This window comes from Nicotiana sylvestris, chromosome 12 (genome assembly GCF_000393655.2).
Source record: "Nicotiana sylvestris chromosome 12, ASM39365v2, whole genome shotgun sequence".
Classification (NCBI taxonomy): domain Eukaryota; kingdom Viridiplantae; phylum Streptophyta; class Magnoliopsida; order Solanales; family Solanaceae; genus Nicotiana; species Nicotiana sylvestris.
In genome coordinates, this window is record NC_091068.1 from 76386482 (window position 1) to 76398877 (window position 12396).

General features: G+C 38.2%; 1 non-coding gene across 1 annotated transcript; it reads right to left on the bottom strand.

Moving 5' to 3' along the window:
- Positions 1-9138: 9138 nt before the first annotated feature.
- Positions 9139-9245, bottom strand: LOC138884432 (small nucleolar RNA R71). Its single transcript, XR_011404626.1, has one exon. It is a non-coding gene; the product is annotated as a small nucleolar RNA R71 (small nucleolar RNA).
- Between the last annotated feature and the right edge of the window lie 3151 nt (positions 9246-12396).

Consider the following 12396-nt stretch of genomic DNA (forward strand, 5'->3'; position numbering starts at 1 on the left):
GGTTGTAACACTGGTTTCGTCCAGGTCGACGTGCAATTAATCCCTCTATTTATAGATTTATAGCTTGAAGAGTGACAAAATTTTTAAGAATAAGATTAATAAGATGCTTTGAAAAAAGTAAGTATATAAAAGCATTTTTAGATTTCAGGCACAATTGATTGTGAAGCAGTGAGGTGCCAACTGGGCAGGACTAGGATGGTTGGAATTTTTCTCGTCACTAAACAATGGCGAAGCCACATGGTTGACCACCCTTCGTCGAAAAATTACACTGTGTACAGAGGTAAAATATTATATTTTAGAGGTATATAACACATATTGAACACCCTTTGTCAAAAAAAAATTCACTTCTTTTAAATTTGAACACTCTTGAAAAAAATTTTAGTTTCGTCACTGCTACTAAAGCTCCTCTAAGGCTCCAAACTTACATGTTCATCAATTTTCCAAATTCACTGCCAACTTACTTTTTCCCCGATAGTGGGTAACATGAACTAATAAGGTTTTAACTTGATATTGAACTTCATTTACTATAGTATCCGAAAACTAGATACGTACGCGTGGAAAATGTTGAGAAATTGAAGAAAAAGTCATAGGAAAAAATTTCTGCCTAATATCATAGGACACTTCTACCACTAACTGTTTTCAAAGATTAGCGTATCTGGAATGAAAGTAACACAGACGTGTGCCCCGGCAAATCCATGGAATTAAGGTTGCTGCACATGAATGATAAGCAAAAATTATGTTCGGCAAAGTATTTGGTAGTGCTTCCTCTATCTGTACTAATTGGGGAGTCAAATGATATTTTCTTTAATTAAGAGTTTTCAAACTCATTTCAAATATAGCGAGTTACTAATATATTGACTTATAGTACTTTATTGTAGTTTTAAACTTTTAAATGTATTTTATAACTTTTAAAGAATTTGTAATCGACTCATACTAAAAATTAGATATTTTGAATCTTGTACTTGTAAACATTTAAACTTTATTAAATCTAACTATTTTGGACTATATTAAATTTAAAATAAATTCCAAATAAATATTATGGCTAATACACTTGGATTTAATAAGTAGTCCAAATATATTGGTCTAGTCCATTTAATTAGGTTCCAAATGAATAAAGGAAATTTTACCTCCTATAGCAAAGGTTGATACCTTATTTATTATAAGTAAATATCCTTTTAAAAAATTATCTCTTATAGCTACCTTTTATTTTTTATAGCAAAATATCTATTTATGGTCACTTCCTACTTTTAAGCTATTAAATACCATGTGTATTATTTTTCTCTCTCCCTCTCTCTTCCCTATCTCCTCCTTTCTCTTTCCTCTTTCTTCTCTTTCTCCCCCGATTTTTTCCTCCCCTGCTTTTAGAAACCCTAGTAGGGGCTGTGTTCCGCCAACGACAGATCTAGCCGGCGACCACTTCCCCCCTTCCTTGTTGTGTCACCCCTAACCCCCTCCTCCGGCCGGCGATTTCTTTCACACAGTTGTATTACACATTCTAAATTTTCTTAGATTTTGCATTGATTGTTCATATTTGCCTTGTGAGATCTGAAGAAGTTATGTCTCTAGTTTCTGTTTGATCCTTTAAATTGGTACTTCTTCAACAACTATCTTCATTTAACCGGTGGCGACGCCCCACATGGCGGTGGCTTGGATATTGGTGGATTGGGGACGGAGTTTGGAGCTGAGGAACTTGAAGAGTTTGTTACCTTTTTTTTCATTGTATTTCAATGTATCTCGCGGTATTCCATGTATTTCATTGTATTCACTGTCTTTTTTTCATTGTATTTCAATGTATCTCGTTGTATTCTATGTATTTCATTGTATTCACTGTCTCGTTGTATTCCATGAATGTATTTATATGTTTTTTTTAATTAATATAACGTATGTATGTATGTATGTATGTATGTATGTATGTATGTATGTATGTATGTATGTATATAATGTATCTGCAGTATATATTTATATGTTTTTGCACTATAGATGACCTGCTATACTTCATGTAATCAATGTATTTTTATGTATTTAACTGTATTCAATGTAATTATATAATTTTAATATATAAATCTATTTGTAAAGATATCACTAAAAAATATTTAGTAAAGATACCATTAAAAAAAGAAAGGATGGATTGAATCTCTAAAGATTGCTCTGTTTTTTGGGGTATTTTTCGGTTAAGAATCTTTTCTATAATTGGAAATACAAATTTTGTGTGTTATAATTGAATTTGTTGAGTTATATTAAGAGTCCATCGCGTTAATTGATTCACTTACCGTTTTTAAACAGCTGAAGACCTTTTTTCGCAAATTTCGTTATTGTATCACGAATACAGCTTGCGAATACAGTCGAATACATTCTCTACTTAGCTGAACTCCCTTGTTTTCCGCCGAGTTTTGCTACTGTATTCATGAATACAGTTGCAAAAATACATCGAATACAGTCTATAACAAGTGAAAATATAGCTATAGGAAGTAATTTAGTAAATGGTAGCTATAGCAAGCTAATAATCACTAAAACATAGTGGTTTCTGAAAATTTCTCAATGATAAACCCAATTTATTAGGCCCAAATTACTATGGCTCATCTTAAAGCCCAGTCTCATGCCACGTGTCAAGTGATGTGGCAATCCAAGCCAAATAAATGAGGCAATGAAATCATGCCATTTGTCAAGAAAGGATGGCATATCAAGTCAAATCAACAACCAATAAAGTTGTGACAAGTGTCTAGTTGGTATTGGTCAGTTCAAACGGACTAATTAATATGCAAAGCCACATCGTTCCCTACAATTATAAATAGAAGCCTTCATAAAGCTAGAAGACACTAGAAGTGAGAACAAGAATCAAGCAGAGAGCTCATGGATCAAAGGTTGCAAATTTCTCCACAAACTATAAGTTCAAGCACTCAAGCTACAAGATCAAGAACGAAGGCAAACCAAATATCAAGGCGTTCATGATCAAATTACTTGTTCGTGGCGGATAATTAAATCAAGTTCAAAATGGAGATTCAAGACCATGCTTCACAGGCTCTTGAATTAAAATCAAAATCAAGCTCATCAAGATAGTTTATATTCTTGAAGAATCAGAGGAACACTATAAAAATTGTAATGCTAATCATTTATTGAAATCAAATACTACATTTTTATGCAATTTTCTTGCCTTGATTATTTATTTTTCTCTATGCAAAAAGTTTTTGTTACAAATTTTTGGCACACCCGGTGGGACGATCTCTACCCCTCATCTCTTCAATTACCAAATTTTAAGAACACTGAAATGGCTCCAAAGAAGACCAATTTCAAATTCGCTACTACTAAGGCCACAGATTCCAAGTTTTCCTCTGATGTGAAAAACTTGCTAGACGCTACTATGGAAAGCATATGACCGATCACTAGGAACAAAGAAAACTTTCTGGGACAACATGTTTTTCAAATTCTATCTGCACCGATTCCTATCTTTAATTTTTGATCCTCAAAGGGGGCAAGATCCTTTTCAACTGAATTGGAAGAAGGAGAGAACATTGCTGAAATTGTTGAAAAGACATTGGCTCTACTTAGCCCCTCTAGATCTAAGAATCTCATCATACAAGATGATGATGATATCTTGATCACTGAATTTGCTCCAATCACTCCACATGAGTTGTTCCACTCAAAGTACGATGTAAAAGAAAATCCATGTTTTACTCCACCATCCACGGCAATTAACCAACCAAAGGTGACTAACACTTCAACTGTTAAAGAAAAACTCGCAAATTTAACAAAGGCAATTGAGGAGTCAACGAAGCATATGCAAGATCAAGATAATAAAATTGTCAAGTTGACAAATAGTATTGAAAAAATGATGGAGGGAGATTCAAGTCATGCACCTGGGAAGCTCCCTATGATGCAAGATAAAGGAGACTCATCCGCAAGGCAAATAATGACACCTAAGGAACTTCAAATTTCATCTGATAGGGCAATTCCCATTGACTAGTTGAAAGACTTCACTATGGGAACCATTAAAGACAAGTACAGTATTGCCGCCAAGTATTCTCTCGCATATGCGAAGAAATATACTTCATGAATTGATAGTTTGAAGATGCCTATGGGTTATTAACCTTCAAAATTTCAACAATTTGATAGTAAAGGAAATTCAAAGAAACACATTACACACTTCGTTGAAACTTGTAATAATACTGGAACCTATGGAGATTATCTTGTCAAGCAGTTCGTTTGCTCCTTAAAAGAAAATGTTTTTGGTTGGTACACTGGTCTCGATGTTGGTTTCATAGATAGCTAGGAGAAACTTGAACATGAATTTCTCAATAGCTTCTATAGCACAAGGCAAACTGTAAGTATAGTTAAACTCACAAACCCCCGTCAATAGAAGGATGAGCTGGTCGTTGATTTTATCTATCGATAGACGAATGCAACCTCAACTGCAAAGACATACTTAGTCAAGCTTTAAAAATAGAAATGTGTATCCAAGGAATATATTGGGGACTTCGCTACATTCTACAAGGTATCAAGCTTAAGTCTTTGAAGAATTAGCTATACTTGCTCATGATATGGAGTGAAGTATATTTTCAAGTGGAATCTTGCTTATGAATCTTGCAAAGGGAAGGATAAACAAGAAATAAAATGGGGGCAAGTTTATACCAAAGTCTGAGAGTAAAGAATCAATGAATGTTAATGCCCCACCATTAAAGGTCACTACAAAAATGAGTAAGAAGCAAAATATGAAGACAACATCCTTAGAGGATAAAACTTACCGAAATTTAACTTTGAAGGAAATGCAAGTGAAGAAGTATCCATTCGTGGACTCCGATGTTCCAGCAATTTTTGAAGAACTCATTGAGTTACTTGAAATGAAGCATCCAGATGAAGCTGGAAAGACTAATGATTTAAATTATTGCAAATACCATCGGTTGATTAGCCACCCTATTGAAAAATACTTTATTTTCGAGGATAAAGTCATGTACTTGACCGATGAAGGAAAAATATAGCTCGAGGATGAGAAAGAAAGTTCGAATCAAGTCTCTGTCACTTTTGGTTGACTTAATCCCATTATTCTTTGCAATTTTGTCGAAGTACATGAATATGAGGGCATCCAAACTACATCACCATCAAAGATGATTAAATTTGGTGACTTTGAACCTCTTGACGTGAGCAAATCATTGCTAATCCTTATAGTGAATAAAGTAATAGTGGAGGAAAGATCTCAATAAGGAAGTGAATCACATGATGGTAAAACTGGTTATGAAGGTTGGATTCTTGTGACTCGGTGGAGACGTTGCAAGACAAATTCACAAAAGGAGTCAAACAAAAAATTAACTATGGGAAAAGTGGTGAAAAGGCCCAAGAAGAGAAGGGTAAATAAGAATTTTAATAAAACAAAAATGGAAGAGAATCACTATCAACGACTACGTCATCTAGTGACAGTGTAAGAATTTCTGTCAAGCTGATTGCGCATGCAAGTTTCCTGTGAAGATATCAAGGCCTCATGTTGTAAAGTAGATGAAGAAGAGACAACGAAAGAAGATCCGTCATTGCTGCCACCTTCTCAAGAACTCACTGAGCATCTCTTTGAAGAAGTGGACACTTGTGATGTACAAATCACACCCACTAATGATGATTTTTGCTAGGTAAAACACATCATAATTGTCCCATGTTTGTTGGCTTTGTGCTTGAGCAGAGAGTGAGTAGAATTTTGATTGATGATGGATCTGGCATTAATATTCTCCCAGTTCGTACTGTCAAAGAGCTTGGTATACCAATGGATGAACTATATAAAAGTCATTTGATGATTCAAGGAAGGTAAAAAGTTATATGGACTATCAAATTGGAAATAAATATAGGAGATATGCATTCGAGTACATGGATGAACATGATCGATACAAAGACCTCATCTTGTTAGGAATGACATGGATACACGATAACAAAGTGGTTTCATCCACTTATCATCGATGCTTAAGTACTGTAAAGATGGGGCTGAAAAGAAGGTAGTTGTTGATGATAAGCTTTTCACCGAGACAGAATCATACTTTGCTGATGCAAAATTCAAATTAAAGAATTATTTGTCAAAGGAGGTTAAGTTTTATGATGTGATGTCGATCAAAAATATTGCAAAAAAGGCTGATGTTACAACTGGTAAGGCAAATATTACGGTCAAAAGGATCAATTACTCTATGATAGGAACAAGATAAAATAAGATATCTTCAAGTAATAAAGTGAATCATATTCTTTGTTATGTCCCAAAGGCAACGAAGGTTGAAGATCCATCTTCTGAACTACAAGATAATGTATTAAGAGGCTTGACCCATCCTATCAAGCGAATTGATGCAATTAAGTCGTCCACAAAGTTGCTTATAGGGTTTGTCAAATCATCAAACCACAATCTGCTTCTAAATCTAGTGCTTCATGCAGAGCGCACATATAAGGGCCTTGACCCAAATGCCTACAAGTTGTTAGCAAAAGCTGGATATGATCCCAATGAACCATCCAAATTGGGAAAGCTCCCACATGAAGCTTTTAACCCTACTCAAAAGATGATGATGGAGAAAGGCATGAAACAATCATGTGAAGGTTTGGTTACAAACAACCCACACCAATCAATATCTCCATAAAAAGAGCAAGTTGTAACTACATTACTACTAAAGAAGAGTCTACAATATATAATGAGTAGCCTTTTGTGTTTGATCGACATACAAACAAAGGACCTCGGTGTTTGATAGATTGGGACCATTGTAGATGGGACACAAGTTCCATGGAAGTAATAGAAGGATCGAAGCACCTATCTTCACTAAAAAGTAAATTTCAACCATAGACTGCCTAAGTTTGGTTCCTTCTAAAATGAAGCGAGAGACAAAACTTGCAGTTTTATCCTAAGAGGTCCTCAAAGCAAAGGCTCATGCTAAAGAACGTGAAGAAGATGAAGAAAGTGTAGGGTTATCATATCATATCACCATTCATGACGAACAAAATGCTTCATCTCATGCGAAAGTCGAGGAAAAGTGGCTTGATATTAATTTATGTCATCACATATATTTCAATGATGGTGATCCTAAAGAGGATGAAGACACTAAAGATGCACCACCTGAGCTTGAAGAAGGGGTAAAGATAATGGTTGATACACTAAAAGAAGTCAATCTCGGAGTTGTTAAAGATCCAAAGCCCACATATGTAAGTTGATAATAGGTGAATTGGACTATAATTAGGCCGTAAAGAACCACCTTCTTGTATAGTTTTTATGGTAAAAAGTGATAACAAAATGCTCTGATTAGTGCTTTTCATGCTTTGCAGGCTATATACAATAAAAAAATTTATGGAGTACTTTTGGGATCAATTACGGAGAAAAAGAGGCCAATCTTACAATATCCGCTAAGTGCACCACGCGAAGGCAGCAAAACCAGAACTGGAGATGGACTGCTGCGGTCCCGGCGTAACAACGGTCGGACCGCGGCAGAAGGTTGTTGCGGATTCTGAGAGGCTAGTTGGCCGCGGTCCTGGCGTAACCGCGGTAGGACCACGATAGGAAGCAGAAAATTGAGGGATTGAAGTTCAAAACACGGGATTTTTAGCCCGAAACCCTATATTAAACAATAGAACTCGCCCAAGGGAGGCATGTAATGTTTTAGAGAGTACTTTGGCAAGAAAAACAAGTGTGAGAGATCACCCAAAACATCATATTTTCTTCTTCTCTTTATTTTTCTGGCAATTTTGATCATGAATATTTTCATAGTTTATTTACCCATTGTCATGAGTAGCTAAATACTTTGTCTAGGGTTTTGATGGAACCTATTGAAGGATGAACTTCTTGATTATGTTAATATAGTTTGCCAGTTTAATCTCTATTTGTTCAACTACGTGTTTATTGTAGTTAATTGACAGGATCCTCAATTAGCTGTGCCTAATTAGTGTGTATAACTCGGGAGAGAGTGCATATTTAGGTGATTGTTGAACAACACCACTCCCAAAGTATAAGAGGGATCTATAACTGCGGGTTTAAAGGCGAAATTAGGGATAACGAAGTCTTGGGTGTTATCTAAAGTGAACTGTAATAAACAAAGCCAGCTAGCGTATCTCGAGTGAGTGCGTCTAGTAAATTATCGTGATTACTCGGGAGAGATTCACTGTAAAAAGAGTGTTCATAATTGATAGAGATGTGTTGGTAAATCTATATGAAACATAAACAGAAGGGATTCCATCAATAGGGGAAATCACTACCTTAGAACCTTCTCATTAGTGTTCACAACTTAAGCATATTTAGTTTACAACTGTTTATTGACTTTCAATCTTAGTTATTAAATATACCATCAACCGTTATTCACAACGTTTGAGGAAGTTGAATCTAAAGAATTTAGTAAGTCCAATGAAAGTAATTGATAGGTTAATTCTCTGTGGATTCGACTCTGGGCATAAATACTCAGGTTATATTTGCAACGTCCGCATTGTCCTTTTATAAGGCATAGTTGGGTGTGATCAAATTTTGGCATTGTTGCCCGGAAATTAACGATGTTATCAATTACAATTGAAAGAAGTACAAAAATTCTTATTGTAGTTATTTTTTCTCTATACCCAATTTTTACATTGAAATTTTAACGTTTGTTGACTTGGTTGCACAGGTGCATGCCTAGAAACTCATCGAGATCTGGTAAAGTATTTGAAGCATTATCAGATCCCGAGAAAGTTTTCAAGGCCTTGAATCGGGCTAATTGGAAAAACAAACAACAACCAACAACTGCACAATTCGAAACAGTCATGAGGGATCACGAGGAAAACCCAGCAGTACCAATAGTGCCAGAGGCTGCTCTCTATGACTGGGCACAACCCACAGCTGAAAATCTGTCCACAGCCATTGTAGTTCCGCAGATACAGGCTGAGTCATTCCAAATTACGAATAACATGTTGCACTTGTTGCAGAACAAGGGACTATTTTCGGGGTCGCAAGTCGAAGATCCTCAGCAGCACTTGAAGAACTTCCTCTCTATCTGCAAAACCCAAAGGCAGCCCAACGTAACTCCTGAAGCAATCAAACTGTTATTGTTTCCATTCTCAGTGACAGGAGCTGCCCAGACTTGGCTAAACTCACTTCCCATAAATTTTATAACAACTTGGGATGAGTTAGTCAGGCAATTCCATAACAAGTTCCACCCACCCAATAAGACTGCTCAACAAATTGATGAAATTTTGAGTTTTAAACAGAGACCAATGGAGACACTGCATGAAACATGGGAGCGCTTTAAAGGGATGCTGGTTATATGCCCGCACCATGGTATTCCAGATCTGATGTTGGGGCAGCGGTTTTACATGGGATTGTGAGATAGCGTGAAGAACATTGTTGATGCTTCAGCTGGTGGAGCATTTTTGAGCAAAACATGGAGAGAAGGCCAGAGTCTGCTTGACAAGATGGCACAAAATTCGGGATGGACAACCAGGAATGCACCTATCACTCCAGTGGTTCACTCAGTGCCCTTAGATCCATCCAACTCTATGGCTAAAAATATGGCCACCTTATTGACACAGATGAGTATACTCACCAAAAATGTGGAAGAGTCAGGGCAGAAGCAGCAGGTACACATCGTAGATACTACCAATGGGGGATTGTGCGCATCTTGCATTAGTCAGCCAATCGGTAACCAATGGAATGCAGAACATGATCATCACCACTACCCTGAAGACATGAATTATGTGTCTAATTATGGAGGCCAGAGACAGGGTGGTCAGAATTGGGGCCAGCAAAATCAGCAATACAGGCTAGTCCATCCACAGTTCAACAATGGAAACATGGGAGGTATGAGACCCCCTAACAATATGGCACCTTACCCAAGGCCACAGGGATATAATAATCAGAATCAGTAGTAGGGGTATCACCCTCCTCAGAAGCAGCATGGTGGAAGGCAGGAAGATGGGTTTGCTAGACTTGAGGCAATGATGCAGCAGGTTATTGGGTCTAATGCAAAGATTAATGAGAGAGTGGATGCACATGATGCAGCAATCAAGAATATTGAAGTGCAGGTGGGCCAAATTTCTATGTCTCTGAACAATCGTGCTCATGGGACACTACCTGCAGACACCTAGATAAATCCAAAAAATCAAGGCCCAAAGTAGCTGATGGCGGTAAGTCTATGTAATGGCAGAGATCTGGATGTAGAGCAAGAGAGGGCTCGAGAAACTAGACAAGCTGAGACACTTATACCAGTGCCCATTGAGCTGGATGAGTCAACGAAACTGACAGAGGTGTCAGTCCAGCCTGCCCAGGAAGAAAATAGCATTCAGAATGCGACCGAGAAAGAAGCTGAGATAGTCCAGGAACCAGTAGTTGATGTAGCAGCTGATAAGGATCAATCCCAGTTGATTGGGAAGAAGAGACCTCCTGCACCTTTCCCTCAGAGGCTGGCTAAGTACCAAAAGGAGGAACAATACAAGAAGTTCTTCGAAATGCTGAAACAAATCCAGGTAAATATACCATTGATTGAAGCTTTGAAGGAGATGCCTGGGTATGCAAAAATGATGAAGGACTTGATGTCCCGAAAGTTTGATTTCCAAGACTTGGCCACAATTACTCTTACTCAGACATGTAGTGCAGTGGTGACTAGACCAATTGCAGAAAAGCTGTCTGACTCAGGGAGCTTTACAATTCCATGCACTATTGGTAATTTTGCTTTTGCTAAAGCACTGTGTGATCTAGGGACCAACATCAATCTTATGCCCCTGGCGATTTACAAGAGGTTGGGCATTAGAAGAGCTAGACCCACCTCTATGTTGTTACAGCTGGCTGACAGGACAGTGAAACGACCCTCTGGTATACTGGATGATGTGCTAATTAAGGTAGGGAAATTTGTGTTCCCTGCAGATTTTGTGATCTTAGACTGCATAGTGGATGAAGAGATTCCCATAATTTTGGGAAGACCATTCTTGGCCACAGGGAGAGATCTCATTGATTGTGAAATCAGGGAGCTCAAGATGAGATTGAACGATGAGGAGATAACATTCAATGTGCAAAAATCTATGAGGCGACCAAGTGAATTCGCCAATTGTTCTCTTATTGATGTTGTGGATGTAATCGTAGAGACTGATGATGAGGTGCTAACAATTGAGGACCCCCTTACTGTATGTTTAATGAATTTGGATGAGGTGAATGGAGAGGAACTGGCGGAATGGGTGTTGGCATTAGAGGGTAGAGGGTTCTGGGATAGAACTCTAGAATTTGAGCCCTTGCACTTGGAAAATCGAGAGACTCCTCCAGCCAAGCCATCTATCGAAGAACCACCAAAGCTGGAGTTAAAGCCATTGCCCAACCATCTCAGGTATGAATTCCTTGGACCTAACTCCACATTACCTGTTATTATCTCATCTAGTTTGTTAGATGTGCAGGCGCAAAAACTCTTGCAGGTACTTAAGGAGTGCAAGACTGCCATTGGGTGGACCATGGCAGACATAAAGGGGATCAGCCCCGCCTACTGTATGCACAAAATTCTACTGGAAGAGGGACACAAACCTTCCAGGGAACACCAAAGAAGGCTGAACCCTAACATGAAGGAAGTGGTGAAGAAGGAAGTAATAAAGTGGTTAGACGCGGGAATTATCTTCCTAATCTCTGATAGCAGCTGGGTTAGCCCAGTTCAATGTGTACCTAAAAAGGGTGGCATGACGGTAGTTAAGAATGATAACAATGAATTGATCTCTACAAGAACAGTCACGGGCTGGAGAATTTGCATGGATTATAGAAAGCTAAATCTAGCCACCCGTCCCACTTCCCTTCATTGATCAGATGTTAGACAGACTGGCAGGGAGGTCACACTTCTGTTTTCTGGATGGGTACTCAGGATAAAACCAGATCTCCATTGCACCGGAGGATAGAGAGAAGACCTCTTTCACTTGCCCTTATGGCATTTATGCCTTTCGGAGGAAGCCCTTTGGCCTATGCAATGTACCCGCCACATTCCAACGGTGCATGATGACCATATTCACTGACATGGTAGAGGACATAATAGAGGTGTTCATGGATGACTTCTCAGTGGTGGGGAATTCATTTGATGAGTGCCTGATAAATCTGACACGTGTGCTGAAATGGTGTATCGAGACTAACTTGGTTCTGAACTGGGAGAAGTGCCACTTCATGGTACAAGAAGGCATAGTCTTGGGGCACCGGGTGTCAAGAAAAGAAATTGAGGTGGATCGTGCTAAAGTGGATGTAATAGCAAAGCTACCGCCTCCAACTTCAGTCAAAGCAATCAGAAGCTTCCTTGGGCATGCCGGTTTCTACCAGAGATTCATAAAAGACTTCTCAAAAATTGCCAACCCTCTCTGTAAGTTGTTAGAAAAAGATCACCCTTTCTTGTTTTCTGATGATTGCAGGGTAGCATTCGAGGAGCTGAAAAAGAGACTGGTCACAGCACCTATCATTGTAGCCCCCAACTGGGAGCA